The sequence below is a fragment of the Hydra vulgaris genome, chromosome 14 (assembly GCF_038396675.1).
Source record: "Hydra vulgaris chromosome 14, alternate assembly HydraT2T_AEP".
NCBI lineage: Eukaryota > Metazoa > Cnidaria > Hydrozoa > Anthoathecata > Hydridae > Hydra > Hydra vulgaris.
This window is the reverse complement of record NC_088933.1, coordinates 35552544-35580000: the sequence shown is the minus strand read 5'-3', so window position 1 is coordinate 35580000 and position 27457 is coordinate 35552544. Positions and strand designations below refer to the sequence as shown.

The following is a 27457-nucleotide window of genomic DNA, read 5'->3' as shown; positions in this document are numbered from 1 at the left end:
GGATAAAAGTTTTATATATATATATATATATATATATATATATATATATATATATTTATATATATATATATATATATATATATATATATATATATATATATATAGTATGTATGTATGTATGTATGTATGTATGTATGTATATATATACATATATATATATATATATATATATATATATATATATATATATATATATATATATATATATATATATATATATATATATATATATATATATATATATATATATATGTATGTATGTATGTATTTATATACATATATATATATATATAATATATATATATATATATATATATATATATATATATATACATATATATATATATATGTATTATATATATATAGTTCTATAGTTTGTTGTATTTGGGAAGCACGGAAGGAAAAAAAGTGATTCTTACGCCAACACATACGTCACTTTTAATTACTTTTGACTTTCATTCAACATTTGTGTGTTGGACGAAAGTCAAAACCATTAATTTGATTACAATTTAATCGTTTTTTAATTGACCAGAATGTTTTTAAAAACATTCTGAATGTTTTTAACAATATAAGCAATGTTTTTATTATTTTTTTTTTTAATAAAATGTTTTTATTTTTAATTTATTTAATAAAATGTTTTTATTTTTAATTTATTTAATAAAATGTTTTTTTTTTTATTTTTTTTACTGTAAATCATGCGCGGAGTGTTGCTACATTGACTATCTTATAGACTGACTCGCAAGAGAGTGCTGCTACATCGACTGACAAGTAGCCTGACTCGCAAGGGAGTGCTGCTACATCTACTATCTTTTAGCCTGACCTGCAAGGGAGTGCTGCTACATTGACTGAGGGTTTGGTTGGGGCAGGCAGTCTATCAATGAATAAAAAAAAAAACTCCGGTCTTGCATTTAATTTTTACTTTTTGTCAACAAAATATGGAAAAAAATTTGGGACAACACATAAGAGTTATATATATATATATATATATATATATATATATATATATGTATATATATATATATATATATATATATATATATATATATATATATATATATATATATATATATATATATATATATACATAAGAGTTGAATATTCTTATATAGTAGAAGTTTTGCCTTTATTAGGCAAGTAGTTTATTAAACCTAGGAAATCTACAGTTGTTAGAAAGAGAAGAGTAAGAGCCAGTAAGAAGAATAACTTAAGTAAGAAGAGCCAGTAAGAAGAAGAACTTCTTACTTGCAATTTTTACCTAGAATGTATTTCAAAATCCTCCAATAAATAAATAGCACAAAAAAGAAAAAACAAATGCTAGAATCAGGTATTTACAAAATATGGCTATAACATTGATTAGATGTAGTGTGTTTGTTGCCAACAATGGTTTTATCAATATTGTAATATGTGATAAAAACATTTGAAAAATTTATTGGCAGGCATGCTTCCTACAAAGTTTTAACAAAAAAACAAATTAAAGCCTAGTATTTTTAAATCCATCTTAAACAAAAATGTCATTTATAAAAAATTTATTAGATCAAGCAATATCAATACAACAAATTTACTCTTTGAAAAATAAAATAAGCAACTTAAATTAAGTTATATAGAAATAAAATAAGCAATCAAAAAAACTTTATATTTCCTTTTTCAACAACAGCCTAAACAGTATAAAAAATACTTAGAAAGGAATAAAAGAAATGACCAACATCAGAACTTCAGATCTACATATAATACTAGTAGTATACTCTTTTAACCTCAAATTAAATAAATAAGTCATCTCTGATCCAACCACTGTTGCTTATATTTTTAACAATTACCCCTACCGGATATTGCCAATATCCAAGGGAATCTAATAAATAAAATGAATCTAAATATGATTTTAGAGACTTTTTAAATAATCCTAATGCAAGTTCCTTTTTCTTTGAGCCAGTGAATGAAGTTGAGGTGTTATGTCTCATAATGAATTTTCGAAACAAGTAAAGTCTAGGCCCAAACAGCCTTCCACATTTATTCCTTATTTATTCCGAACATAATCTTAAAGCCATCATCCTTAATGATACCCATAAACAACTTATTTAAAAATGGAGATTTTTCCCAGATATCCTCAAGATAACTAAAGTGATATCAATACAAAAAAAATTGTCAACAAATTTCCCCTTAGTAACAGTTTCTATTTAATATACAGCATCTATTTAAGTAAGAACCTGATTATTAGAACATTAGCTTTATGAATAATGCAGAGGCAATTGGATATTGTTTTTATCATAAAATAAAAGTGCTTGACACAGTAATTAATATTTTAGAAAGAATTATTGAAGACATTTAAGAAGAAGTTTACTTTTAAGCCAGGAAAGGGAACAACAGTTGTTCTTTTTCCTGGCTTTAGAAACAATAGTTGTTCATTTTCTAAAGCAATATTTATAGTTAGGTAAGTTTAAAAAAGATTTTTGGAAGATCAAAATGATCTGTAAATGTCATTTGTTTACCTGAAGAAAGCTTTTGAGAGAGTACAAAGAGAGGTTGCATAATAAGCTTTGTCTTTGTCGGTGTTAAATAATGGCTAATGACTGTTAAAGCGCCAATCAATCTCAATTATATAAAAGTATGGGGACAAAACAAAATTTTTCTGGAATGGCTACTTTTTGCCTCTATTTTATTTTTCCAACACTGAACTATTAGTATTAATCAGTCATTTATTTTTATTGACTCTGCAATCAACTATAAATCATCCGTAATAGCTATAATAATAGCTATATTATCCGTAATAGCTATAATGGAACTCTTTTGAGAGACAATAAAAAGCAAAGTAAATGGTGTCTTCAATAAAGTTTATCTACATTTTTATTTACTAACTGACTGGGTCCAAAATGCAAAGCTCAAAATTAAGGTTGAGAAATCCTAGCAAACTCATTGAGGAGTTGGTAGAAATATATATTACCTTGTTTTAAAATTTTCAAAATTTCATTTTTTTTTGGCTTGTGTTTAAAAGTATTGGGTAAAAGACAGTATTACATGACAAATAAAAAAACTTTTAGATACTTAAAAAATATTTTCATGTCACAGATTAAAAAATATTTTCATGTCACAGATTAAAAAATATTTTCATGTCACAGATTAAAAAATATTTTCATGTCACAGATTAAAAAATATTTTCATGTCACAAAATAATACGATGGCATTATTGATACATCCCAACCCACTAAAATGGAAAACAATTGATGTTAACTTTTGAAAAAGAAAGTTACAGTGGATTTATTTTCATTAGTTTACTATATTTTTTATTTATACTTTAAGAAAAGCAACTTTGGAAAAAAGAAGTCTTTGCAAAGAGACAAACTCTACAAAGATTATTTGTCTTGAAACCACAAAGCAATTATGGCCAAGAGTTGTTGTTAAAAGATTTAACTAAAAGGAAGTGATTACTTAGTTTATATAGTCATATAGTTGATCAATATGTTTTTAATCATTAAAAAGTGTATAAATATGGTTTTAGGTGTGTGTTCGGTATAGGGTCAGTTTATTATATTTTAACCAATGACCTGTGGGACACCATCTCAGATTTCCCTGATTTTTACATATTATGTGCAATATGTAGATAGATTAAATTTGAATTTTTTTTTAATTTGAATTTGAATTTCTGACTTCCAAGTGCAACAGCTTAGAAATTATAGCCTTATAAGCACAACACAGTAGCTTTGATTTACAAATGGTCAAAATATAAGCACAACACAGTGGCTACCTTTGATTGGTCAAAAAAATATACTACTTAAAATCTTTATGACTTTTTCTCATTTTCAAAAAAATGTTTTTTTTTATGGAACTATTTTTTAAATAGTTCTCTCCTTAAAAAAAGTGATTTTTATTAACTTGTGTCTTATTAGAAAAAAATATCCTCAGTCTATGGAAACAATCTAAAAATCATTAAAATATGCCAAAATAAAGACAAAATATGCCATCATATTAACGGTTATACTCAACTATCTAAAAATGCAAACATTGTAAACTTGTCATTTTTACACATAAATGCGATCATTTTTAAGTAACCCTTTTTTTCAATTATCTACAGTTGAATGCATTGTTGGAAACCAGTGCCCCTTTAACCTGCCTACTGGCTCAATTCAGGGGATGGAACCAATTATAATTCATTTCTTAACAAAAAGAGAGATATGGTTGGTTGCTCCCTCCTTGATCTGGTTTTTATAGTGGATAAGGGCACATATTAACAGGTATATAACTATTTAGAGACCTTTATTATTTTTTAAATGTGATACTTGAAGCATAATTTACACATATGAGGTATATTATATCTTTCAAAATAATTATGAACAGTTTTTTAAAAGACTTTCATAATATATATAATGGTTATTAAAGAATTCCACATAAAATAAAATAAAAAAAATAAAAAAAATCAAAACTTCTTTTAAACAACTTTTAATATTATTATTTTTAAATTCACCTCCTCAAGGCCGAGAAGGCCACTACAGGCAAGGAGGCTGCTTATTTGTGGTATAACCCTCTCTTAACTCCATATCTCTGAAACACGAACCTTAATGAACAAGGCTGCTGCGCGGAGAAACAAGTTGAGCATGGTACTACCAGAAATGTGGTGGGGATCAAACTCAGAACCTCTCACTTATGAAGCGAGCGCTCTACCACTACACCTCTACTTAATAATTGATAATTAGTTGATAACTAAAAATAATTACATGACAATGTATTAAATCTTTTTTATAATACGATAGAAGTATTATAAAAAAGATTTAATACGTTATCATGAAAAACTCTTGCGTTTTTGGGCTCAGGCTCATGTAACATGGCAGTAATATCACTAACTGGATACCAGTGGATATCTGGTGTTGTTGGATACTTAAAATAATCACCAACATTTGATAAACAGCAGACAGGAATAAGATTATATTTATAAACTGTTATCTTTCCACGAAAAATTCACTGAAGTAGTGCACTAATACCCGATTAGCAGTTAATAAATAATGATGTCAATATTCATTGAAATTTGCGTAAGCAAGTATCTTCCAGCATGTGAAAAATGTCAAATTTACTTGTATTAGCAGCTGTTTTGGGTTCAGATATGTAAAGAAATCTGAAATTAAATTTTAATTGTATAAATCTTAAGACATAATTTTCAAAATGTATTTAATTATATCTTGTCTTAATGAATCATTTTTTATACAATTTTTTTCACGAAAAACTTTTATAGCAAAAGTTTTAAAAATTGTTTTATTATTATTATTATAATTTTTTATTCTGATTTACTCCCAGAAAGGCTGCAAGTAACCACTATTAAGTTGAGAGTTACTAAAAAACAAAGAACAGAGTTGAAGAGCAAGGAAATGGTTAACAGAAAACTTGAAAAGTTGTGGGTCATATAAGTTAGAAAAATATGTAGATGGGGGAGAATTCCAGATGGATAAAGTGTGTTAGGGTGATGTCATCTGCACGGCCATTATATGAAGGACAAGCCACAAAAACAAATATTTGAGAAAAAATTTTTTATTTAAATCTATAAAATCAGTGCTTACCTATTATTCTCTCAAATTTATACATCATAAAAATACTAAGGGATATTATATATTGGACAAAAAAAAAAAAAAATGCGTATACTATTTATGATTATAAAAATGATATACTATTTATGATTATAAAAATTATAAACTATTTATGATTATAAAAATGATAACTCATTTTTGAAAAAAGTGTGGCTTGTCATTGTTTCACAATAAGCCCTTCATATTTATTATTGTAATTACGAACCATTAAGTAGTCAAGTTTGGTTGTAGTAGGACACGTGTTAATATGGCCACTTTTTTATATTAATTGAGAGATTATATATTTAGTTAGTATTTTATTCCTCCATTACGACTAACCCCAACTTAACAAAGTGCGGGGAAAAAAAATAAACAAATAATAGTTTTAGAGCATGCAAGGACAGATAAAGTAAATGGATGAAACTTTGTTGAATGATGAGTCAAGCAAGAATGTTGATGGTGCTTGAGATGATAGCTCCTTTGAGCAGCAACCATTATAGTATTTGCAGAAAAGAGAGACACAGTCTTTTGATGATGGGAGGGTGGCTCAAGCTTGGGAAATAAAGCACATCTAACTATGTCTAAAATGTGTTTTGGACCTTGTCTAGAAGAGAAAGAGCATCATTAGAAGAATCAGTCCAAATATGACAACAGTATTCCATACAGGGGCGAATAATTTGTAAAGATTTATAAAGATAGAGAATGGAATCAGGAATATGAAAATAGCCAACACGATAAAGAGAAGCAACCTTAGCAGAAGCTAACTTAGCTATCGATTGTATATATGGTTTCTATGAGAGGTTAGTTTTAAATAATAATCCAAGAATATGTAAAAAAAAAGGATTCAGTGAGAGTTCACCAATATAGTAATGTTGACAGTATTGTGATAGTTGTTTGCAGTAAATAACTGAGTTTTGTTGAAGTTAAAATTCACAAGCCATTACAAAACCTAATCTGTTACAGAAGTGAGATAAGATTCAAGATTAGCTGCCTGTTCTAATTCAAATCTGTTTAATTGAGAAGAGAAGACTTTTTGTCAAGACAAATGTATAAAGTTGAGTCATCAACAAATAGAGCTACTATAGATATGAGATTAATGTAGATAAGAAATAAAACATTAAATCATTAATGTAGATAAGAAATAAAACAGGGCAAAGGATAAAACCTTGGAGCACCCTAGAAACCTGAATATTATAGCTTTATTATTAGGATATAAAATGTCCTGGATAATGCAACATATAGTCCTGAAATGTCCTAGAAATGTCCTGGAATTTAACTTATTTAAAAATCTCCACCATGTAAAAGATTTTTAGAGATCATGCACAGTTGAAACCACCTAAAAGAGGTTTGAGATCTAACATTGAACCTTGGGTTCAATGTTGGGTCTTGAATGAAATGAAATTTTATAAAAATTTCAACAATAGTTATTATTTTATAAAAAATGTTATAAAAATTTGTAACAAAAAGTTTTTGTAAAAATGCAAATTTCTTAATTTTTAGTTTAAAAATGTCATTTTCCAAGCAGTGAAATTTAAAATAATAATTTTTTTTATAAAATGATGATTACTTTTGAAATAATTATATATTTTTATATTTCACTTCTTTTGAGACTTTTTTTGAGACTTCTTTTGAGGTTCCGAGTTCGATCCCCACCACGTCCCTGGTAGTACCGCGCTCAACTTGTTTCTCCGCGCAGCGACCTTGTTTTGGAGTAATAGAGTTGGTTCGTGTTTTGGAGTAATAGAGTTGAGAGAGGGTTATAACCACAATTAAGTAGCCTCCTCATCTGTAGTGGCCTTCTGGGCCTTGGGGAGGTGAAATAACAAAAAAAAAAAAACTTGACATGATAGACTTTTGAAGAATTTTTTTTCTTGATAATAATTAGAGGCCCGTCTGATGTTTAAGAGACTTCAGCTATTCCTAAAAATATTTTTGTTTCAAAAAAATTTTAATTCAAGTATTATTTTATTATATAAAACACATTTAGGAGTCCGTATTTAAAATAATGTGTAAAATTTGGACCACCCAAATATATATATATATATATATATATATATATATATATACATACATATACATATATATATATATCTTACTTCTGATCTTTCTTGGAAACCATATATCAAATCTGTTGCAAAATTAGCATCTGCTAAGGTTGCATCTCTTTATCGAACTCGACACTTTCTTGTTCCGGTTTCTATTCTCTATCTCTATAAATCTCAAATCCGGCCTTGTATGGAATACTGTTGCTATATCTGGGGGGTCTTCTAATGATGCCCTTTCTATTTTAGACAAAGCGTGAAAACGCATTTTAAACATAGTTAGACCTGCTCTAGCAGCCAACCTCCAACCATTATCACATTGTGGTAATGTTGTTTCTCTTTCTCTTTTCTCCAAATACTATAATCTACTAAAATTCATTCTCGTGTTACTCGTCTCATCCTTTTTCTGTGACTGTTCCTAAATGCTTCAAAAACTCTTAATTGTCTAGTTTTTTCCTCGAACATCAGTCCTTTGGAATTCGCTTCCTTCATCTTGCTTTCCTGATTCATATAATTTGCAATCTTTAAAGTCGTCTGTCAATCGTTATCTTGCTCTACAATCTTCATCTTTTCTCTTCCAGTAACTTCCAACTCTAATTAGTGGTTGCTTGCAGCCTTGTTGGAAGCGAAGATGTTTAAAAAGAACAACATATGTATATATATATATATATATATATATATATATATATATATATATATATATATATATATATATATATATATATATATATATATATATATATATATATATATATATGTTAAAGATGTTAGACTCGGATTTGGAAATTGATAGCTGTTGCTGTTACTGTTGTTGAAGTAGGCTTTAAGGACATTCTCCTTTCGAATGGAAGGATATTTTTTCAAATAACAGCCTTCCCAGAAGTATACCCAGCCTCTTCTTTGCTTTTTAAATGATACAATCTTTTGTCTTCACTGTAGAGCCATTCGAAATCTTTTTTTGTGATGTCAAAAACTTCATTCAATAGATCCTATTTTCTTTGTTTTACACATTTATTTATGTCCTCAGCACTTGATCCAGTTTTGCCTGTATCACTTGAATTAATAAATAAGAAGATTTTAGTATCTTTTGCTATAAACTTGTTACTTCTTTCTAAATTTGCTTTATGCATTCTTGTTTCCCTTTGATGAATTCTTCCAGTAACATATAGTGACCAACAATTTGGATTTTGAGTGGTATCCTGCTGTTATCTTTCAGTTAATGTTCTTCTAGTGGAACATTTTTTTTTTCCTATGTGACTCATAAAATTGTATAAGATTTTGTATCCAGATCGTCTTGTTTTTTTCAGTAGTGGAAGCACTTTTGATTTAAGATAATACTTGAATATATTTCTGAAAGGTAGTAATAAATGTAAGTGCTGTTGTACTTTTATATTTTTTGACTGCTATCTGGGGAATACAGAATTGTATATAATTATTAGCATTACTCAATCAAGTAGCTTCTAAAAACATCCAGAAATTTCTAGGAAGTTCATAATGTAACAATGTTACTGCCTGCAAATACTATTTGTATAGGCTAAAAATGTAGGGTGTCAAATGACCCAGAAATTTTTAAAAATGTCACCCTATTTCAGATTTTGCTGATTTTTTTTTGTTGAGAGTAATTAGTAAAATAAGAATTTCTTGAAAAGTTTTAGCCTCCAAGAAGATCGTGAAATATGACCATTTTACTTTTAACAGATGTTGGCCGGGTCCCTTTTCTCCCCTAAGAATGTATATGTTTATTTATAAGTTTCAAGTTATATGACTTTAAAAATACTTGACCTTTTTACTTAAAAATTTGTACCTGGCTATTTTCAGGGGTGGCCAATCCAATCAAATGATCAGAGATGTGAAAAGTTATTATTAAGTGCCTGTAATTATCAATTTAAATAAATTTAGGCAATTTTTTATATACCTGATATTAATGCCCAAGAAACCCATGTGACCTTGATGATATCAACAACAAAAATATTACACATCATTCTATATTCATTGATCTTTCAAAAAATATAAAGATTTTGATCTGCAAATATATGGATTTTCATATATGGATAATGGGGCATGGTCCCTTCTTTTTTGCAATTGATTTTTCACTTCCTTCCAGACTATCTGGAGCTCTGAAATGTTTTGCATTTCTGTAGTGCCAATGAACATGCATGTTAAAGTTGTTTTCAGGGCACTGTAAAACAATTAACCGTAAATACAAGTCTACATAGCCCCATAAATGACCAGATTTTTAAAATTGAAAAAGAAAGACTGGCAGAATTGCGCACCACTTTGAAAAAAATTTTTTTAGCTAAGTTTACAATTCCTGAAATTAGGAGCTATCATTAATTTAACCCAGAATTTATACTTCAAATGAACAAGTGAAGATTTTGATATAACTGGCATGTTTCTGTTTATTATATTCAAAGTAATTAACCTAATTAGCAAAGTAACATCAATACATTGAAAATTAACATTAATACATTGAACAAAACAGAACAAGTTCATAACAAAAAAAATTTTAAAAAACATATTTTCAAAGTTACCTTTATTTTATTAAAAATGAAAAGAAAAAAATAATTTTTTTTAAAATTAAGTGGGGCATGGCCCCAGTGCTGTGGACCCTCTGATTGTCTGCCTTGGAAACAATTTTAACACTCATTCACTTCACAAATGCTGAAATTTTTTAGAGCTATTTTTAAAGTTTGTCTGTAAGGCAGGGAAAATGCTATTACAAGATTTTACTAAAAAAAGTAGGGCACTTGTCACAGTCCCCCCCCCCCCCATATTAGCTTGAGACCCTGAAAGCCATTTTAACATGCACATTGTTGGCATTACAAAAATTCCGAAATTTTCAAAGCTCCAGCTAGTCTGGAAGATAGTGAAAAATCAATTGCAATATTCCGCTACAAAAAAGTGGGGACTATGCCCCGTTATCCATATATGGAAATCCATATACTTGCAGTTCAAAATCTTTACATTTTTTAAAAGATCAATGATTACAGAATGATGTGTAATATTTTTGTTGTTGATATCATCAAGGCCTCATGGGTTTCTTGAGAATTAGAAAAAGGTATATAAAAAATTGCCTAAATTTATTTAAATTGATAATTACAGGTACTTAATAATAATTTATTGTATTTCTTTATATTTTGAGGGGACAAGAGAAGCCTGGGCAGTTTCTGCTAAAAGTAAAAGGGTCTTATTTCAGGATCTACTTGGAGCTAGAACCTAAAAATTTCAAAGTATTCTTATTTTACTAATCACTCTCAACTATAAAAATCAGCAAAATCTGAGATGTATAATGACATGACCTGGGTCATTTGACATGGAGTTATCCTATACCATTTAATAAATTTTGTGTGATATATGTATATATATATATATATATCTAACCCATAACTGGTTGTCAGAAAGTTTTTCTGAATTTTGTTGACAATAAGTAAAAATTAAAATGCAAGACCAGAATTTTTTTTTATTACTTGATAGACTGCCTGCCCCAACCAAACCCTCAGTCGATGTAGCAGCACTCCCTTCGAGCCAGGCTATAAGATAGTCAATGTAGCAACACTCTGTTGCGAGTCAGGCTATTTGTCAGTCGATGTAGCAGCACTTTGTTGCAAGTCAGGCTATAAGATAGTCAATGTAGCAACACTCCAAGCATGATATACAGTAAAAAAAATAAAAATAAAAACATTTTATTAAAAAAAAAAAAAAAAAAACATTGTTTATATTATTAAAAACATTCAGAATGTTTTAAAAACATTCAGAATGTTTTTAAAAACATTCTGGTCAATTAAATTTGCGTTTTTGCTGTTTAAAAAAAAATAAATTATTTTGTAATTAAGTTGATGGTTTTAACTTTCTGACACGCAAATGTTGGACGAAAGTCAAAAGTAATTAAAAGTGATGTATTTATTGGCATAAGAATCATTTTTTTCCTTCCGTACTCCCAAATGCAACAATCTATAGAACTATATATATATATATATATATATATATATATATATATATATATATATATATATATATATATATATATATATATATATATATATATATATATTATGTTTAAAAGTTTAAAAAAAAATTATGGGTAGGTAAATATAAAGGGAAAGTAAAATTAGCATGGTCATAACTTGGTCTGAAATTTAAAAAAATCCTGCTTAGTATTAAGTGAACATCGATTATTTTAATTATAACTCTTTGTTTTTGATTATTTTATTTTTAGTCTAAATGGAAGTTTAGTGATATCACTTTCAACAAAAATACTTTTTTTACACCACGCAAAAAAAATTGGGAAGTTTGAAGAATATTTTGGCGGAATGTGGTGGTGAAGTGCCATCAATGAATATTCTACAGTTGATAGAAAATATGGTAAAGTTTACACTTAATAGTAAGTAATTAGTAAAATAATGATAGAGAAATTCTAATTAGTTACACAAATAGCAATTAAAACAAGAGAAATAATAAAACAAACTTCTTCATCATTTGATGTTTTATTTCCGTTTTTGTTGCATAATTTGTAAACGTATTAATAAACGAGACAACAACTATAGCTACTATAGTTGTTGTCTTGTTTCATATTCAATAATTTAACAATCAGCACCATTCGGACAATAAAGTAGTTTAAAATAAAAAGAATTTGGTGGGTTTTCCAATGTGGGGAAATGTTGGCATTAGCTACATATACAACACTACTAGTAATGTTAACACTTATTTTGGTAAAGCAATAAACTATTCTAAGGCACAATGGCTAGCAATCATATCTTTTCTAACGTCTCAATTTAGTAAAAAAGCATTTGGTCGTGTTATATTGTATTATGTTTATAGTTATAGTTAATGAATATTTTTCATTATAAAAAATATATGTATATTATGTAATTGTTAAATAGATTTGAAATAGTGTTTTTTTAAAGAGCAGATTTGCACAAGACGCTTTTAGCAAATCAACCCTTTTAAAAAACACTATTTCATTTGTAATTTTTTTGTGTGTTTACATTTTTTGTACTAATAGCAGATAAAGAAAACAAGTCACTAGGTCAGTAGTTACCTAAAAACAAATGCATACAGAGGTTGTTTGCATGTGTTAGTGTGTGTGTTTAAAACAACGAGTATGACTACCTCTTGTTCTTAAGTATGACTATCTCTCCTAAAACTTTTTTGTTTTAGCAAAAGCTTTGAATTTTACAATTTAAAAAAATAAAAATAATATTATGCAAGAGAAAAATTTCGAATTAACTTTTGTTTTTAATGTTTTGAAAAAATATGCATTAGGAAAGGGAGGTTGATTCTGTAAATAATGATGCGTACATATGCAGATGGAAAGAGAGGGTTATTGAAAGCATACAGGTACGTACAAGGGGGTGAGGGGGTTCTAAATAAGTGATTTTACTGTGTACATACTTTATGAATACCCCTATATAAAGTTTTACTTTTTTTTGTTTTTTATTTTATTTTTATTTGCATTATTTCGGTATATTCTGTATAAAATCTGATAAGTTTATTTAAAAAACAGGCCTCCTAATTTTTTTGCTGTAAAATCAACAATTCCAGAGGTGGAATTATATTAGGCCTTGTTCTAGGGTAGATCCTTGGGAAACCTGGCAAGTTATTAGGTTGTTTTTTTTAGTTTTATTTGTTTTATCAATTATATATTGTTCCTTGTTTTTAAAAGTATTCTTTACACTGAATTAAGTTTAGGTTTTTTACTCTATTAAGTTCAAGCGTTTTTCAAGAAGGATTTCATTTCAAAGGCTTAGTCAAATCAATGAAAACTTTAAATATAACAATGCATACTTAAGGGGGATCATTTTTTGGTGTTTAAGATGTTTATACTTATGTCAAATAAGGATGCTTTGCAAAAAATTGCGATGATTGGAGACTAGAAGAATATAAGCCCAAAAATTTTTGCCCTCCCCTGCCCCAAATGTGAGAGCAACAAATTAATAAAATATTTTTTGTACTTTTCTCAAACAAATTTATATTCATTGATTAGTTTTAAATTTATTAGTATAATATTTCAGCGTTCAAAAATTATGACCATACAAAGTTTGAACCTCCTCAATTTGAGAGGGTTACAAATTTTATATGGTCATAGTTTTCAATCACTAAGAGATTGTTCTATGAAACTTAAGATTTTTTTTTTTTTTTAAACATCTTTGTTTCCAACAAGGCTGCAAGCAGCCACTAATTAAAGTTGGAAGTTACTAAAAGAGAAAAGATGAAGATTGCAGAGCAAGATAGCGATTGACGGACAACTTAAAAGATTGCAAATTATATGAATCAGGAAAGCAAGATGAAGGAAGCGAATTCCAAAGAGCTGATGTTCGAGGAAAAAAACTAGAGGAATAAGAGTTTTTGGAGTACTTAGGAACAGTCACAGGAAAAGGATGAGACTTAATCGAATGACGAGTAACACGAGAATGAATTTTAGTAGATGGCACAAGAGACTCTAGTTCTTTAGAGCAGTGCCCATTATAGTATTTGTAGAAAGGAGAAAGAGAAGCAACATTACGATGATGTGATAATGGTTGGAGGTTGGCTGCAAGAGCAGGTCCAACTATGTTTACAATGCGTTTTTGCACCTTGTCTAAAAGAGAAAGGACATCATTAGAAGATCCGCCCCAGATATGGCAACAATATTCCATACAAGGCCGGATTTGAGGTTTATAGAGATAGAGAATAGAATCCGAAGTAAGAAAGTGACGAGCTTGATAAAGTGATGCAACCTTAGCAGATGCTAATTTTGCAACTGATTTGATATATGGTTTCCAAGAAAGATTGGAAGTAAGAGTTAATCCTAGAAGATGAAGAGTAAATGACTCATCGAGTACATCACCGTTCATAAATATGGGAAGATCTAAATTATTGCAATAACAATTGGCTGAAAAAAATTGAGTTTTATCTGTATTGAAGTTCACTGTGAGCCCCATGCTGTAGCAGAAGTGTTATCCTTACCAAGCTCAAATGCCCCCTCCAAGCAATCAGAGATTGTTGGCTTCTTATCATGATAAGAATAAATAGTAGTATTATCAGCAAACAATGTCATCTTAGTTGTGAGAACATCTGGAAGATCGTTAATGTAAATTAAAAAGAGTATAGGGCCAAGAATAGAACCTTGAGGAACCCCTGAAGTTACAGAATAAGAAGAAGAGTGTTGTCCATCGAGGACAACTTTTATGCTACAATTGGAAAGGAAGGATTCAATGATCTTAAAGATGTTGCCGGATACACCGTAAGAAGAAAGCTTATGGAGAAGACCAGCATGCCAAACTTTATCAAAAGCTTTTGAAATGTCAAGAGCGATGGCCTTAACCTCTTCACCTTTATCTAATGCACGATAAAACCTGTCAGTTATTACTGTTAGCAAATCAGCTGTAGAACAAGAAGATCGAAATCCATATTGATGGTCAGAAAGTAAGTTATTAGATTCAAGATGAGAAATTAGGTGTTTGTTAATTAAAGATTCAAAAACCTTGCTTATGATAGGAAGAAGACTTATGGGACGGTAGTTAGACAAGTCAGATCGCTCTACAGAATTTTTGAAGATAGGGATAACAGATGCCGCTTTCCAGCAGGCTGGAAAACAAGACTCTGATAAGCACTTGTTGAATAGTTTTGAGAGTATAGACGACAGCTCCGGAGAACACTTCTGCAAGACAATAACAGGTATGTTGTCCGGGCCACAAGCTGTAGAAGAGTCTAGGCAGGAAATCACTTTAGATACAGATGCTGGAGTGATATGAATGTCAAGCAATGGATCAACCTGTTTGTTGGCAATATCAGGTAGAACGCAACTAGTGGAATCAAGAGATGATATTGATGAAAAGTTTTTAGCAAACAATTTGGCTTTGTCTTTTGGTGAGGTGACAAAGTCTGAACCATACAAGAGAGGTGGAATTATAGATTTGCCCTTGTTATTGATGTTATTAAAGATTCTCCAGAAGTCACGAGAGCCTAATTTTTGAGCCTTTTTACAATTTTTTCTAGCAGTAATAAACAGATGTCTGTTTTCTGGAGAATTGTTTTGCTAATAAATATGGAAGTAAAGGTTTTGATTGGCAATCACAGCAGCACAGTGTGAAGAAAACCATGGAGGAGAGTGAGGCTTGACCTGGAATCGTCGAGAGGGAATAAAAGATTCTATGCCAGCCTGAATCCACGACGTTATGTAAGAAGCACATTTGTCGACAGGAAGATGAAAGATTTCTACCCAAGGGCCATCACAAAGAAAATCACGGAAAGAATCCCAGTCAGCTTTACTGTAGTTGTAAGAGGTTCGATAATAGGGGGATTCAGGTGATGAAGAAGAATGAGATATTAGTTCTAAAGAGATCAAACTGTGATCAGAAGCACCTAAGGGTGAATGTGGAGAAACTGAGCACTGACTAGGATCAGAAACAAGACATAAGTCGAGTAAAGAAGGTAGATAATTCGGTTTGTCAGGAAAGCGAGTTGGAAAGTTGACTATTTGAGTTAAGGATTGAGAAAGGCAAAAGTGGTGGACTTTAATGCCTGCAGAGTCACTGACACTAGAGCCAAGCCATTCAGAATGAATGGCTTGGCTCTAGTGTCAGTGACTCTGTCAGAATGGTGAGCATTAAAGTCACCGACAACAACTATATTAGCTGATGGATAAAGAGAGAGGGCTTGGTCAATATGATCAGAAATAACGTCAAAAAGAGTGCAGTCTTGAGATGAAGGAGAGCGATATAGAACAAAGAGAAAGGAAATAGAGTGAAGTGGTGCTAAACGAAAGCACATAAAAGAATAGTCTGTGGATTCAAACCTAGTTTCACGACAAATGGGTGAATTCTTACGAATGTAAATGCCCAGGCCAAGCATGTGACTATTCTAGTCAATTGTGATTCATGTGACTAGTCTTTACGAATTAAAGGAAGATAACCATCAACACTAAGATCACAAGATGAGACAGTCGAACTCAAATTAGTCTCACAAAGAGCAAGTAGGTCTGGTGAACTTTGCAAGAGATAAAACAACAGAAGAAAAGTTACTTCGAAGACCACAAATATTAGTGAATGATAGGTTTAGAGAATTTGGTGATGATGATGGTTTTTTGTGTTTTATAGTTTTTGGTACTTTATTCATTTTTAAATTAGATTGAAGAACTTGACTCAAAGCATTGAGTACTCAAAACACCGTTTAATAGCCCAAGCAATTGCCTCATTACTACTAATAAACCCTAAGCCCTAACAAAGGGCTCCAAATGTGGCCTCCGCAATGCACACCAAAAGTACAAACAGGGACACCATCCATGCGCAACATGGCACTGTTAATACTTTGATATTTTTCAGCTGTTAATGGAATCAGCCTCTCTGAGAGCTACCACAGAGTTCAGGAAATCTGACTACCAGCCGGCCTCAGAACCATAAAACTGAGTTTTATGCATCTCCTAGCCTTTGCCTAAAAAGGCGTATCCTACATGGCAGCAGGACATGAAGCAGATTGTACTGGGTTACATGTTACCAGTAGCAGGATAACCTGATCTGACCTGTTAATCAATGTTTATCAAGATTTATCAATGAATATAAGACTAGTTGAGAAAAGTACAAAAAATGTATCAACTTTTTGATGTCACGTTTGGGGCAGGGGGGGGTGCAAAAATTTTGGGGCTTTTATGTTCTGAGGTTCCAATTATAGTAACTTTTTGCAAAGCGTACTTTTTTAACATAAGTATAAACATTTAAATGTTTGGAGTTTGGTCTATGTCTAGAAGTTATGATAAAGACCAAAAAATGCTGGATCCACCCTTGTTCATACTAAAAGCATTCAATATATGATTAAATAGCTCAATTACCGCATGATTGGTAGAATGGTCTTTTTTAAATCCAAGCTGTTTACTGTAAAGCATACATATTTTTTGATATTAAATGGTAAAATCCTGTTGTGCACATTGTGTTCTATAAATTATATATAACACAGCATTGTTAGGGTTTGGAAATACCTGGTATTTTTAGACTCGGCAAGTCTTCACCTATTTTTCGGGTCCGGGTCTAATTTGTTTTTTTTTCTTCTCGCAATGTTAACAATAGCATGAAAGGATTTTTCGTGTTCATGCAGGTTAAAAACTTTTCGGTAAATGTTATGGTAAATAAAACAATTTTTAGCCGGCTTTAATGCCTAACCTAAATATATTTTTCTATACTTTCTTTATGATATTAAACTAACAAATAAACTTAACATTTTTTTTTAAAATATTGCGTTAGTATTTGCAAACATAATTTATAATAAAATGCATGTAAATTTACTAGCAAAAATAAACTCAACTAAATTAAAATACTTTTAATTGTTTAATACATACCAGAGCAATTATTTATCACTTAAAGAATAAAACTTTAAAAAAACTTACGCATGCATTGAATTGTCAGATAATCTAGAACAAATTCCTGTACAGAAGTTAGATACTACTGAAAATGTTTGTTTGGAGTTTGTTGATGTTGGTTTTATTGTTATTAACACTTGATATAATTTTTCTAAATTCTTTTTTTTCGTTTTTGAAAACAATTGATATTATTTTTTAAGATTAGCAAATTTACCTTGGCGGAATTGGATATTTTGAGTTCTAATATTTTATGTAGTTCTTCTTCCAGTGTTAATGCTAGTGCAATTTCTGTAGTATTTTCGTTATTTTTAGTTGAATGTCTCTATTTATAATGTGTGTTTTTCTGTTCTTTATCCTCATCAAATAATCTCTTCAGTAAATCTGTTGTAGCTGTTTGTATCTTCTTTGAAGGCATAGTACCATTTACAAGAGAATCTAATAGCTCTTCTAATTCTGGCTTTTTATAACTATTTATTTGAGTATTCATCGTCATTAATAGCTCTCTACTTAAATTACCATTAGATTCTTTTAATAATTAGTTTCTTTTAATAAAATTCATAATTATATCCACATCGACAAAATATAATCAATAAGCTAGAAAGTCTTTTTTTATGCGTGTGTTTTCAACTAAATTAAGTCTACAAGTTTAAAGGGTAAACAGATTCTATCTGTTGACCAACCTTGCACCCCTCTTCATCTATTAAGCTGGTGTAGATGTATTTATAATACATTGTTTTCAGTTTAAGATGTTGAATGCTGGATCTTCTTAACTCAATACACGGGTTTTGCTTGTGTCTCTGTTTCTATGACTAGGCAACTCTTTCTATTATCTCCTAATGAGGGTACAGCTTAGTTTGAGGGAACAAACTTAGTTTTATGGTTCTGGTAGTCAGGTTTCCCAAACTCTGTGGTAACTCTCAGAGAGGCTGATTCCATCAACAACTGTAAAAATACCAGTACTAACAGTGACATCTTGCCCACGGATGGTGTCCTTGTTCATACTTTTGGTGTGCATTGTTGAGGCCACATTTGGAGCCCTTTGTTATGGCTTAGGGTTTATTAATAGTAATGAGGCAATTGCTTGGACTATTAAATAGTGTACTGAGGACTATCTATGCTTTGAGTCAATTTCTTTAAAAAATTTAAAGTGACTAAAATACCAAAAACTATAAAACACAAAAAACCATTTTCATCACCAAGCTCTCTAAACCTATCATTCACTAATATTCTTAGTCTTCGAAGAAACTTTTCTGTTTAGTCTTATTTATTATAGATACAACTGCTACAGAATAATATTCTGTGAATCTAACAAATAATTTGTAGACTATGGCAGTCCAATTGTTTTTCAATATTGGTATCACTATGATAAGTGTTTATCAAGTCTGTTTTTAAATTGGAAGACATTATCAGCCTCGACAACTTCTTTCGGTAGTTGATTCCAATATGTAACGATTTTATTAGTGAAGAAGAATTCTTTTTGGCAAATCATAATCTTGGTTTGCTTGATGATGGGGTGTTGATTATTTCTAATTGCTCCTGCAGGACCTTTTAGCTGATGCCAGTGTGGTTTAATTATTGGGACCTGCCAGTGTACTTTTATAAAGCTTTTGGAAATTTTAAAGTAATCAATTAGCATTCCTCTTATTCTTCTATCTTTAAGGGTAGTTAAACCAAGAACTTTGAGTCTTGATTCATAATTAAGTTTACTTAAAGCAGGCACTAGTTTAGTAGCTCATTTTTGAATTTTTTTAAGATTTTACATGTCTTTTTTTCTATAAGGATTCCATGCTGAAGAAAATGTTTCAAGATGAGGTCTTGTAATGACGTGTACAAAATCTTGAATAATTTTACGTTCCAATAAGTAAAAGTTTGCTTAAGCATTTCGAGAATACAATTAGCTTTTGATGCGGTTTTTTGGCATTGGATTTCCCATTTTAAGTTGTTTGTAATTATAACACCAAGATCATCTTCGAATATTGTTTCCTGTAATTCCTGACCATTTATATAATAATTGTTTATAAATGTTGTTATTTGTTTTTTTTCTTATATACATAACTTTACATTTATCATTATTAAATTTCATATGCCAGTCTTCAGCCCATTTCGCAGCTGCGTCAATGTCTTTTTGAAATGAGATGCTATCTAATGGATTTTTTATGATCGCAATAAGTTTTGTATCATCTGCAAAAAGCTTAATGAAATTTATCATTACTTCTGGCATATCATAAATAAATATAACAAAAAATAGTGGTCCTGAGCTAGAACCCTGTTGAATTCCGCTAACTACATTGCACCAATCAGAACGATAGTTATCCATAACTACTCTCTGCATCCTTCCTTTAATGAATGAGCTACACCATTTAAGAAGATTGCCTTTGATACCATAAGCTTCTAGTTATGTGATAAGAGATTAATGCGGTACTAGGTCAAAGGCTTTAGCGAAATCGAGGAATACTGTATCAACTGAGGCACCGAAGTTTAGTGACTCAGTTATAATGTCCAATGTCTCTAGTAAGTTTGACAGGCAAGATTTATATCTTAAAAACCCATGTTAGTCAGAGAGCAATTTGTTATCAATGAGATGTTTTGTGATTTTTTTTATTATTCTTTCCATAATTTTACATACTACAGAAGTGAGTGCAATGGGCCTATAGTTTGATGGGTTTGTTCTGCTGCCTTTTTTGAATAATTGTGACAGATTAACTTCTTTCCGTTTCGTTGGAATGCAGCCTAATTTGCATGAACATTTAAAATTAATAGATAATATTTTTGAGTAGCTGTTTGAGCAGTTTTTTTAATAAATATGAGTAGATCCCATCAGCACCAGCTTGTTTATTCATTTTGCAAATCAAGTTCTGTTTTAATAATTGAGCTCTTGAAAAAATCAGTGTTGAATAGGCAGATTGATTCTGTTTTTGATTTAAAGTGAGGATATTTTTTATTATTTTGGACAAATAAATTTTAAAAATAGAGGTTGAATTGATTACAAATTTCTTGTCTACCAACTAAGGTTACGTCATCTTTTGTAATGAGCAGACAAATTTTTTGATGATTGTTTTTTTTACTATTTGCATATGTGTATATTAATTTAGGATTTAGTTAAGCTCTTTTGATCAAATTGGATTTATAATTAATGCTGATTTTTTAATGGTAATAACTGGTAGGTTTTATCGTGCATTAGATGTGGAGAGGCTAAGGCTATCACTCAACATTTCTAAAGCTTTTGATAAAGTTTGGCATGCTGGTCTTTTTCATTAGCTCTTTTCTTACGATGATTCTTTAAGATTATCGAATCCTTCCTTACTAATAATAGTATATAAATGGGGCTTCCAATCAGAACTTTTTTTAAAAGTTCGAACCTGAACATGTTCGAACTATTACGTAAAAAAGTTCGAACTATTTTGAACTTTATTTTAGTTTTATTGAAACGGACAAAAGTAATACAAAATATGCGTAAAATTTACTCTTCATAGTTTGCTTTAAAAAAGTTAGTGCATCCAAGGTTTTGTCATTTAAAAAATTACTTATTTTAGTAGCGAAAAGTCCAACACTAGAAAAAGCTCTCTCAACTTCTACGGATGTAGGAGGAACTGTTTAAAGAGCTTTGAAAAGTAAGTCTAAATACTTAGGCCTAGCTTTGCTAGTTTCAAAAACAGCCATTTCCTTTTAAACAAAGGTTGTTCCAATATCCTGATGGTCAAGTTTTATTTCAGTGTCTGATTGTTCAATAAAAAGTTTGAGTTGTTGAGCTAAATTCAATTCATTTTTGATTTTTACGTTATCAAAAATATTATTATTTACTTTCTTGTCATCATCAGAGCTATCGTCAGACGGCTGAAATAATCTCTGAATGAGATTAGTAGCATAATTAGTAATCGTCTTTTTTAAATCTTGTTGCCAAATTGGTCATCTTTATTTAAGACATTCGGATTTGACAAGTACTTCATGAGATGAATTAAATGAATATTTCTTCGTTTAATTATTCTATATTCAAATATCTGTTTAACATGTTGTCTAATAGGTGTATTAGCTTCATGAAGTTTTTTTCTTCTTAATTGAATCACAATTTTAGAATACAAAAGATTAGCATCCTCATTTGAAAGAGTATTAATGGGCAGTTTTAGTGGTTTTAAAGCAACACAAAGTTCATTTATGACAAGCATATTTTTAGAGGAAAATCAATATTCATACCAATCAGAGCTATTTTTACTACTGTTTTCACCTCCAAACAACGTTCAAGCATATCAGTAGTGCTGCTTCATCTTGTCCTTGAATCACAAATCAAATCTTTTTCTTTTCCAAACTTTTCAATTATATTTGGTTGAAGTTCATCATTGCTCACTGGTGATCTGCGAAATTTTTTAACCAATTTTCTTATTTTTGCCACAGTTTCTTAATATTCAAGTTTCAATAATGGAATAGAATCTTCACCAACTTCAGTTAGTGAAGATTCTATTCCATTAAAAACGAGCAGTTTGAAGATCATCACCAACTTCAGTCCCATCTTTATCATCACTGTGACCTTGATCATAATCTATAGCTTCCATATCACCATCAACAGGGTTATTATCAGAACCATGTGCATCAACTATGTTTTTGTAAAGAGCACATCAATCACTCATAGATGAATAGCATGGTTGGAGGGGTACGAACGGTTTGATACGAAATCAGCATTTGTTCTGGGTACGAACGGTTTGATACGAAATCAGCATTTCGTACCCAGGTATCCCTGGGTACGAAATGCTGATCACAAAGTTTCACTTTTAGCAATGGTGTGAAAGCTAATTCCATCAATAGCTAATAGTTGTCTTTTTTAGGTAGAGTTTTATGGTCATCTTTAAAAAAACTTTTAAATCGCAGTATTTTGGCAGCAGGAGTGTTTGCTGCAGCCTCGGGCGCAGAGTTATTGCATTTAAGGATTTCGATTTTGTGTTTTGTTTTTAAATGCCTTGTAATAGCTGTTGTTGAGCCAGGTCTTTTGAGAACAATTTTACAGAGTTTACACTTTAAACTCTGTAATTCTTCAGAAAATTCGAAATAGCCCTATGCCTCAGATCATCTAGTTGTGCTTACATCTTTAAACTTATCCATATTTTTTATTTTGTACGACTAAAACTTTTATTAGCTCGTCAAAGCTATATTAGCTTGTCTTTTTTTTTTTTCAATTCAGAAATTTTAACAATCTGTTTTATAGATATCACCATTGGATTTCTTTAACAATTAAAAATATGTAATGCACGTCACTATTTTATTTTTAAAACTTAAAAGTAACTTTCTAAATCATTTGTTACATATTCCTTTGTGACTTAATCTTTAAAAGTGTTGCTTTTGAAAAAAAAGTATTGCACAGCAAAAATTAAAAGTAACGAAAATTGTCTAAAAAAGTCACAGTTTAAAAAAGGTTTTGGTTTAACTGTTTAAAAATGACAATAAAGAATCTAGTTTTGATATAAATACACGTTTGAACTTTTAGATAAAAAAAGTTCAAACTTGAACCTCCTAAAAAATGACAAAAGTTCGAACGTTCGAACCTGAACACGATGGACAGCACTCTTCTTCATATCCTGTCACTTCAGCGGTTCCTCAAGGTACTCTACTCTCGGCCCTATACTTTTTTTTAATTTACATTAACGATTTCCCTAAAACTCTAACATCTAAGGTGACATTGGTCGCTGATGAAACTACGATTTATTCTTGTCATGATAAGAAGCCAACACTCTCTGATTACTTAGAGGGTTTTACTTTACTATCCAAGCTTGAATGGGTTTGAAGAGGGTTTTACTTTACTATCCAAGCTTGAGGGCTTTACTATCCAAGCTTGAAAAGGATCTCACTTCTGCTACAGCATGGGGCTCTCAGTGGCTGGTGAACTTTAATTCAGATAAAAATCAATTTTTTTAACTAATCGTTATTGCAATCATCTAGGTCTTCATATATTAATGAACGGTAATGTACTCGATGAGTCATCTACCCTTCATATTCTAGGAATAGTTTTCTATAAATACTATAATGGCCACTGCTCTAACGAGTTAGCGTCTCTTGTGCCATCTACTTAAATTCGTTCTCGTGTTACTCGTCATTCAATTAAGTCTCATCTTTTTACACTGATAGTTCCTAAGTGCTCCGAAAATTCTTATTCGTCTAATTTTCTTCCTGGCACACTAGTCCATTAGAATTCGCTTCCTTCATCTTGTCTTCCTGATTTATATAATTTGTAATCTTTGTTGTCTGTTAGTCGTTAAGATAACGATTAACAGCTCTATAAATTTTATCTTTTCTCTTCCAGTAACTTCCAACTCTAATAGTGTTGTTATGATCTTCTTGTTAGAAGTGATGATGTTGAAAAAAAAAAAAAAAAGTTTCACACTAAAGAAAACATAATAGCTGAACAGTTATAAATAATACAGTGCTATTAATTATCTTGTATCCGCATAAATTTTTTAAATTATAATTTCTTGCAGAATTAATAATAGGTCTACCTTGGAAAAATATTTATTGAGCTTTGTAAATCTGTTTGTAGAAGACTAGTGTTTGCTGAGTTTGTGTGAATAAAAATATATTGTATAAATATATTCTTTTTTACTGACGAAATAAATTTTTTTTATTTAATTTTTTTTTTCTATTTGATTAAGTAGGAAATATTAACTTAATTTTGTAAATAATGCTACTTTTTAAGTCTATCCATACTTTTAAGCTAATGAGAGTTCACTTGATTTAAAACCTTTTTCACTTGATATAAAACTTTTTTCTGAAACTGACGAAATTTAACTTTTATCAAAATATAAGATAAGAATAACAAGTTTTTGTCTCTTTTTAGATAATGAGTTATCGTCATTCATCTGGACACGAAAAACGGCAAAGAAGAAAATAACGGGAGGAAGAAGAGAAAAAATATAATATTTAAATTTCTCAATACAGCTATGCATCAAAGTTTAATCTAGCTTTTTATAACAAAGTGCTAGTTTTTCTAACATTAAAATTTAACGGATATAGATTTTACTATTATATATTTTATTTTTTATTATATATGTTTATATTGATAAAATTGACAAAAAATTATATTCACACATTCTACACTACTTCCGTAAAACTAATTGAACGTTAGACGATGTATTTTACTGATAAGATAAAAGTTTAATCTGACAGATGACATGCCTCGTGCTGGACAACCACCAAAACTAAGTGTCCGCGACAAAAGTAGCATACTTCAGAACCAGTAGAAAAAATCCTAGGCTCAGCAAAAAAAAAGCTAGCTCAAATATTCAACCAATCCGTTTCTAATGGAAATGTAAGCAGAGAAATCGTTTGGAGAACGTTGGCAAAAGAAGGTATTGGGTCTTACATTGCAACAAGAAAGCCTATCCTGTCAATCATGGATCGATGCTAAAGACGAAATTGGTGCAAATAACGTTTGCATTGGTAAAAAGTGATTTGAAGCGATGAGTCAAATTTTCAGGTTGCGAACCGCAAAGGAAGTATATGCGTTAAAAGATTCGCAACTGAGAAATATTGCGAACGTTATTTACAAGCAAGACGACAAGATGGTGGAGACTTAGTAGGCATATAGGAATGTTTTTCTCACAAAGGTCTTGGTATTTGTGAGCTGGCCGTTGATACGCTTTGATTGATATTGGTTGATTTGGCCGTATTAACCAATATACCTACAAAAGCACTCTTGAATCGATTTTGATTGATTGAAGTTTGATTTCATCGATAAGGCAATTTTATGACGGAAGCAAGCTATGCATCTTCCAGCAAGACGGGGCTCCAGCACACACAGCACATAGTATAATACACTAGTTTAACACAAAGAAGATCAATTTGTTGCCTTGGTGTCCTAGATCACCAGATCAATAGAGAACATTTGGTCATTAATCAACACTCAATTGGTAAACCATGATCAACTGATCATTTGAAGCAACTTTTGAACGAGTATTGGTTAAATGTGCCGCATGATATGCGGATGAAATGGGTCAAATCATTTCATAGACGAATTCTTTTTGCTAATTGATTGTTTAAAAATTAATTAAACTCATTATCCTGAATCTCTTTAGTTGAAAAACCCTAAAAATTACCATCTCGATTAAACATAACTGTATAAATCAGCCATCAACAATTACTGCGCACAATATTAAACTAACTGCTACCGATGAAATTAATATTTTTACAGGAGCTGACAATTTTGGAAGAAGTTTCCAATGACCTGAGCGCACTCAAATTATTGCAGTAAAAGAAACAAACAATGGAGTAGTTGCACAAAGTAAATCAGACTATCAAAAAGTTTTGACCGAATCCGCCGCTTAAAAAAACACTGGTATGACCGAATCCATACTTTTAAAAGAGCTTGCATTTAAAGAAACATTTAAAACAGAACATTTAAACATTTAAAACAGAACATTTAAAACATTTAAAAATTTAAAACATTAAAACATAAAACATTGAAACATTTAAAACAGAACATTTAAAAGATCATTTATGAATCATCAATTAGTTCATTTAAAAATCAACCAATTTATTTATGAATCTGATTAATCTTTGAGGCCACTTCGTTTACAATAAACAATTGAAAACTTTTATCTAAAATATAAATCATCCGCAAATATAAATTTGATGCAAACGTCAAAAACGACTTTTTTAGATAGGAAGAAAACATTTAAAAAATTATGCGAGATTTTAATTTACAGAAATTAATTTACAGTCCAATAAAAAAAGCTTCATAATGCTATATGCTAATTATTCTCTGCATTGTCTATTTTTAGTACAGGCTTTAAGGATTAGAAAAACGCAAAAACTAAACGAAGATAAGTGTTCTTCCAATCCTATCCAATCTTTGGAGACATTTAACGCAGTAAAATCGAAGGTTGCGGTAATACAAATATTAAAAACACGTTAGTTGAAAGAAAAATTGCATCGACTACTAAATTTTTAGCAAAACATTTAGTAGTTGCTAAGCATTTATCAAATTTAGGTTTTCGTTTAGGGGACTTGATAGGACATTTTTGTTCTACTTCTAAAAGTGGGAACTGCATTGACGCTATAGAATACTTAAGCGAATTTGAAGAGTTCATTGCAGAGGATTTGAAAAGTATTCACATTTAAGAACAAATCGTGTTAAATATCTCCCATCTACAGTTAGTGATGAATTCATATCTACAATTATGAGAAAAATTTTAAGACAGTTTGAAAAGCTAAATATTTTTCTGTTACAATAGATTCACCTCCCAACATAAGTCATATCTGCCATACAATATCTGTATCTAATATGGCATAACTGTCCTGATATAAGTCAGTCAGGTCCCATATCTGTCAAACCAGGTCAGTCAGGTCGCGTGTCTAACCCAATATAAGTCATATCTGCAATATAATATCTGTATCTAATATGCCTTGTGCGTGCATATCTGCCATATTAGTTTTATCTGTCCAAAAGACAGATGATGAAGTAAAAAAAAAATAAAGATGATCTTGGACTACTCTACAGATGTTGTTGAACAAATGTAGTAATCTTTTACCTACATATCAACTAACTTTTAATCTTTGCTATA

At 30.3% G+C, this 27457-nt stretch overlaps 1 long non-coding RNA gene across 2 annotated transcripts in view; it reads left to right on the top strand.

The window, feature by feature from the left end:
- Positions 1-26358, top strand: part of LOC136090546 (uncharacterized) — a 35740-nt gene extending 9382 nt beyond the window's left edge. For both annotated transcript variants that reach the window (XR_010643492.1, XR_010643493.1), the window contains exons 2-3: positions 11802-11966; positions 24733-26358. This is a non-coding gene — a long non-coding RNA (uncharacterized LOC136090546). The remainder of the gene's footprint in view (positions 1-11801; positions 11967-24732) is intronic.
- Positions 26359-27457: the final 1099 nt, after the last annotated feature.